Raw genomic sequence first — 6,946 nt, forward strand, 5'->3', positions numbered from 1 at the left:
TAGTACTTTTGAGTCTTTATTATGTTTTTGTGAGTTGTTTAGCTGTTTACAGCCATGTGATGAGTTTACGGCCGTAAACCCTGTTTACGGTCTAAGTCTCCTATATATAGAGGTTGTCTAGGTCATTGTTAGTTTTTGATTCCACAGAGTTCACGGTCAAGTTATATCGAGTTGTACCAGACGTTTTTCAGCTATATGCAAGCTCGGTTTCTCTTCTTCTTCTACTCATATTCTGATTACTTGTGATTGTTTGATTGCTTGATCATTGGTAAAGATCCGTTTTAGGACCTTACATATCACAAAGACAATCATCTAACATATAACTCCTAATGGTGGGCCGGCATTGTGGCCATAGACCCACCTCTACTGCAAGGTAACTCACCTCACATTGCTGAAGTCCCGTAGACACAATCCCAGCTGCTGGTTGACAGATTCTCGAACTGTCAATATCAAACATCACCCAATTAATAATTGGGTCCCAACACAAAAATCATAAGTCCATGCTTGGGGTAAAAGACTACTTTACCCCCATCTTAGCTTCATTCAAGGTCAAGGCCCACTCCAAATGCCCAAAGGTCAATCTGTGAATCAAGGCCCAACATATGGCCCAATTTTCCAATTTGGGCCCAAACACTTACATGGTCTAAATCAAAGGCCCAAGCATTTAGTCCAGTCCAAACATTTGGCATTTCTAATGGCCCAACATCTCATAATCATGAAGGCCCAATTATGGCCCACCCAACCCCTCATATGGCCCTTACCCTAAAGCCCATCAACATATTCTAGTCCATATGATTATTCTTGGATGGCCCATTAATAATCCAATTACCAAAGCCGAATGGAAAGGCCCAACTCAAGGCCCAATTTAAAATTAGGGTTTCTTGCATGAAATGATTATTAGGGTTAAGTTTTCCTACTTAACCCATTAACGACTTAATCCATTAAGTCCAATATTGACTTATGTTGATCGCAAATGATTATTAATTAATATATTAAATTCATTAAATAATTCCGATGCGGTCCCGATAAGTCCCAAATTAGGGTTTCGTTGCATTAGGGTTTTCCAAACCCTAATTAGGGTTTCCAACCCATCTTAGCCTAATAGGCCCAAAATCAACTCCTTAAGCCCATTAGAGTTTCCTTAGGTCAATTAGGGTTTTGCTAGGCTCATTAAAGTTTCACTAATCGGGCACCACCCACTACCACCTCGGGTAATGGTGGTTAACATTGGCTCATGGCGGCGGCCACCACCTCACGGTGGTGGTTATGGTTTCTAGTCCAATCGAGTCTAAGCATCCCAAATGACATCCAAACACAAATAAGCACACCGCCACCCAACGCGGCGGTTGGTGGCGGTAGGAGGCGGCAGCCACCACCCTACGGTGGTGGTTTGAGTTTTTATTTCATTATTCTTCTTCTAGTTACATTTTACAACCCAAAAATAAACACACACCAAAGATAAACACACACACAGCCACCTAGTGGTGGCCGGCGGTGGCACGTGGTGGCAGCCACCACATCACGGTGGTGGTGATGCCTTTTCCGACCAAATAAACACTCACACAGTACTTCACTGAATCAAAAACACACATACATGCTTCTGATTTGCGAAATGCACCCCAGCCACCCACCTGGTGGCTCACGGAGGCGACAACAATAGTTTTGAGACGGCAGCCACCACCTCACGGTGGTGGCGGTGGGTTCTTTTGGCTCCCAATCACGCAGCAACACACGTCTTCAACGGAAGCAAAAACAGTTGTGTTATTGACCGGAGATGGTGGCGGAGATCGTTGAAACGAAGGTGGCGGAGGTCACTAGCGATGGCGGAATAAAACAGAAGAAGAAGAAGAAGACCTCCGATCTTGGTACTCGTTGTCACCAACCACGAGAGGGACGAAGCACAACTTGCAACAATGGCACGACATTGGCTGCAAACGGTGGTCAAGGGTGGCAACAACAGCGGCGGCTGAGGCTGACGGTTCACACCGGCGATAACGTGGTCGGCTGATGACGGAAGCTGGATGCAGTTTCGATCGATCGCAAAGGGAGGGGGGTCGGGTGGTTGCTTGGTGGCTGCTAGCTGGTCGGAGAACGGACCAGATGGGTGGTGACGGCGCCGGAGTTGAAGGAGGCATAAGGTGGAGGTGGCGGCTGAACATGTTATTAGGGTTAGGGTTTGGAATAAGAGGGTAACAGTTAAATACCCGTCCATTTCACATCTTTGCCATAATGGCAGAAATAGCCCCTCCCCATAAACATCTTTGCAAACCAAGAGCCATAATTTACTTTTCATACCCCTGTTCCCACAATTCTTTTCATTTTAAGCCCAAAAGTTACCAAACAGCCCCTCCTCTACAAATTATTCTCAAATGGAGTCCATAAGTTACCATTCGACCCCTAGCCTCCCAAAATCCTTTCAAATTAAGTCCCAATAATTTACCAAGTAGTCCCTTCCTTCACAATTATTTACGAAATCAATCCGAAACTTACACTTGTAACCCCCAACTTCTAAAATTATGACAATTAGCTCCTCGAGACCAACACCCTGCTATATAATTATTGATTTTAGGGCTACTATACATTCATCCATTTATTTATTTATTTATTTATTTAATAAACGGGGTGTTACAGTATTTTAGGCCATCATCGTTAATATATTTCAATAAAAATGTTATATTTACAGATATATTATACTTAGTATACCTTGAAATATTCAATTACAGTTAAAATTGGAGTTGTGATGCAAAAGAATGATTAAAGAGCTGAAAAAGACCAAAAATGATGTTGGTAGACAACTTGACCCCTCATCAGTGTTTTGAACATATCTCATGACTCGTAACTCCGATTGATGAGATTCAATATGTTATGGAAACTAGACAAAATTTTGGACGACTTTTGTGTTTATGCCAAATTCTGATTCCCAGTTCTCACGGTGTGAATGCATCATGAAATTTCGTGGATGCAAAGAAACCATCTCCCACAGCGTGGCAAGCCTTTCTCCATGTCGTGTCGATGCTGAAACCTATAAATAGAGTTGAAATCTATCCCTAATGATATATCTTCAACCCTAATTCATTCCCTATGAAAATAAACCTCAGAGAAGCTGTTTTGAGGGTCTAGAAGGCAGCCGGAGGGCCATTAAGCTGGTATGGAGTGAAGATCTAAAATGATTCAAGAGCTGATTCATGATAGGAATCATTCGGTTTGTTGTTCTGACCATGATTAGCATGCCAATTGTTTATATTTGTGTGTTTACTTTTGGAATTCAGGTGTTAAAACCTGCTACTTTCATTTGGAGTAGATGAAACTTGATTTTATGTGTTGATTTCAATGATTTTGGATTTTATTAGTTTGGTTATTAATTGGGTTTGATTGATCATCACCTATCATGTTAAAGTTATGATTTTTATTGCCTATTGCTAATTTATGTGTAGGAAAGAGGACCAATCTAATTACATTAACTTGAATCTTAATTAGTTTATGATCATTAAACTCTTAGGACTAGAGATTGATCAAATCTTAGGGTTATGTAATGTTAATCTATGACTTTGGTTGTGTTAGAGAGCTTAGATATCTATGTTATGCTTTGAATGACTGTCATTACCATTGATGAGAAATCACTAGATCATATCATTCATAATCTGAATATATTAAATTAATTATGTGTTCACTAATTACATGATCATTGTGTTAGTTGTTTATTAATTATTTGTACTAGGAAATCGATCAAGATAACTAGTCACATTATAATTCGATAACCAACTAACTTGAACCAAAGTACCTTTTGATACCTATTTTCATCTAAATCACAATCCTTTGTAAGATGTGCTCCGCTACAATTGGGGCACCCAACTTATAATGCGTGAATGGATTGTCTCATCATTGTAATTCTTCTATATACGGTGTTGAGTTTTGCAATTATTGAAGCAATGCCATATTGACCTTCATCTCCATTTGATATTCCTCTAGTAATATCCTCCCTTAGGTTGTGGTACTCTCTTTAATGCTTTGCAAATTCATCAATAAGACCCTTGTTAGTAGCAGGAGCTTTCTTCATCATAGGTCCTTGGGAATTTAATAGTTTTTTTGGTGCTCACATTGATTCCATCATAAAATATGGAGATTTCTTAATGCACGTTCAAGTCATGTTGAGGGCAATTTCATAACATTCCCCTGTAACGCTCACATGCTTCGTATAATGACTCCTCATCGAATTATTGAAAATTCTATATATTTTTCTTTAATTTGGAAATATTTGAAGGTGGACTAAACTATTGAATAAACTCGTTTCTTAGTTTTGCCCATGTCGTGATAGCTCCTGGTAGAAGTGATTTCAACCAATCTTTTGCTTCTCCTTTAAACATAACTAGAAGCATCCTTAACAACACTGCATCTTGTGTAACATTTGGTACATTGAAGTAATTTGTAATTTTCAACACCTCGTCAATGTGCCTGTACGCATCCTCTTGATACTTCCCGGATAATGGTATGTCCTTGAGCATATTAAGGATGTGTCCCTTAAGCTCAAAATCTGTTGCGGCTGGAATTTCGGGTGATACAAGACCCGGACCGTTATCGTCTCTATTTCGCCGATTGTACTCCTCCATCGTCATGGTAGTTATTTCCGTAATTGTGTTGTCGGGTTTGCTTTTGTTTTCATCCCCTGGTTAAGAACTACTAAAACAAAATAAGATAAAACGCTTAAAATGAACAAAAACGAATTAAACTAAAAACTGAAATCGCCAGTTCCCACGTCATGGTAAGTAGATTGCCATGTCGAGGAACCTGATGAAACAGAAAACTAAATAACGCAAAAAAATAACTTTTTGCAGATTTTACCCTACAAAAAGGATCGATTAACTAAAATTAATTAAATTCTAACTAAAATAAGCCGTTCTCCGACAATGGCTCCAAAAACTTGATGTGTTATATATATATATATATATATATATATATATATATATATATATATATATATATATATATATATATCCACTTAAAAGCTTTAAATTTATATCTCAATTATTCAGCTCATTTAAAACACAATAGACAGTGTACCTAGTCGCGTACTAGTAAAGGAGAATAAGTAAGGGGTCGATCACAGGGAGCGAAATTATAAATTAAAAAATAATGCTAGTAATTAAACTAAAAGAAATAATTAAATAAGTATTTTATGATTTTATCTGATTTTGCAAGTTCAGATTAACTTAAATTAATTACTAAAAACTTTAAAACTAAAGAAAACAATTAAATACGATTTTTATTCCAGAGATTAAGATACTCCCGTGTAGCTTCGAATCACCCTTTTTCTTATGTTTAATTTCAAACAATGGATTGTTTTTTGTTGGATACCAAATTAAAGGTCACTAGCCATCATGATCAGACTAACTAGCATATGTCAATTTATGAACTTTAACCTTAATGATCATGCAAATTAAGAGCACCAAATTGATTTTAAGATATATTTTGACTATGAATGATTAGTTCTAAAGATTATTTATCAATGATCAAGACAAGTAATCAAACATATATTATGATCAAATAATGTTGTCTAACACAATCAAGCAACTAACTTTACTACCTACACTTGGATATGATTAATCTCTAGCTCTAGCAATTTAATGATCATAAACAACTACGTAAAACAAGTTCATGCAATTAATTGCCCTATAATTACATAAAACTTGAAATCATGACAATAAAGATATAAACTTTAACATGCTAGGATGATCTACCAAACACAAGTAAAACCAACATCATTAATCCATAAAAGTAGAAATCAACACATGGTATTAGGTTTCATCTAATCTAAACGAAACTGAAGGGTTATTCGCCCATCATTACAAAAGAAAAAAACATAATCACTTAGCAAACTAGACTAGGTATTATAAAATCTAGGCAAACCGAATGCTTAATGATGATTCTTTGCTTTAATCTCTTTAAAACTTGTTCTTCAATTGTATTCTACCCTCCAAGGGTTCTTAGAAGGGTTATTGTGGCCTTGGAATCGCAACTCTCTTCTGTTTCTCTCTGAATTTTGACCTAAAATTCGTAATTTATACTTTCCATATTACAGCTTCCATGACGTGGCACAATGCTCACCATGTTGTAGGAATCACTTATGATTCGTATGCTCTAAGTTTTCCATGCAGATCCAAAGAAGCTCCGAGGTTGGACATGTGGCCACGTCGTGACATACAAGCGACCATAATGTGGGATAATCTTTTAGCTCGTTTTCTTCTCCTCTTTATCCTTGATTGCATGCTCTAACTTCCAATTTTCCAACTTTCTTCAGTTTTAGTCCTTTTCCTTCAGAGTGTCCTTTTTAGCTACAAAATAGAATTTATATGTTATAAGTACCTAATATCTTTGTATTTAATCAAAAATATAGCTCAAATGTATTGAAATAACACATAAATATTTGTATAGATATGGTAATAACACATACCCTTAAATGTTTTCTACATATACAAAGTTTTTCTTTATCAAACTATTATAGATCAAATATTAACAATGTATGTGTTTAACAAATGCATACCCTTTGAATCAAATTTTGCATTCTTTGTCCCAATACAATACACCAAGGTAATCATCCATAGACTGGATGGTGTAATCACAACTCACCACTTATTTTTTCTGTGTCACGTCAACTTTCCATTCACTCACATTTCAATCACTAAAATCTAGGAAATGATCATCTTTCACTCCCTCTTTTTTTTTGAAAATATATTTTTTACCAATATTATATTCTATTTATAGCGAATTTAAAACCATAACTTTTAATATATATCTTTTATAATTTTTTAATGTGTGTGTGTATATATATATATATATATATATATATATATATATATATATATATATATATGTTTGTGTGTGTGTATACACATACATATAATATTAAATTATATATATATATATATATATATATATATTAAAAACTAAA

General features: G+C 36.1%; 1 non-coding gene across 1 annotated transcript; it reads left to right on the plus strand.

The window, feature by feature from the left end:
• The first annotated feature begins 4,140 nt into the window (after positions 1 to 4,140).
• LOC145117958 (small nucleolar RNA R71) lies at positions 4,141 to 4,247 on the plus strand. The gene has a single exon (XR_013712949.1). It is a non-coding gene; the product is annotated as a small nucleolar RNA R71 (small nucleolar RNA).
• The last annotated feature ends 2,699 nt before the right edge of the window (positions 4,248 to 6,946 follow it).

Source organism: Lactuca virosa, chromosome 5 (genome assembly GCF_052849685.1).
Source record: "Lactuca virosa cultivar CGN04683 chromosome 5, Lactuca_virosa_CGN04683_v6, whole genome shotgun sequence".
Classification (NCBI taxonomy): Eukaryota; Viridiplantae; Streptophyta; class Magnoliopsida; order Asterales; family Asteraceae; genus Lactuca; species Lactuca virosa.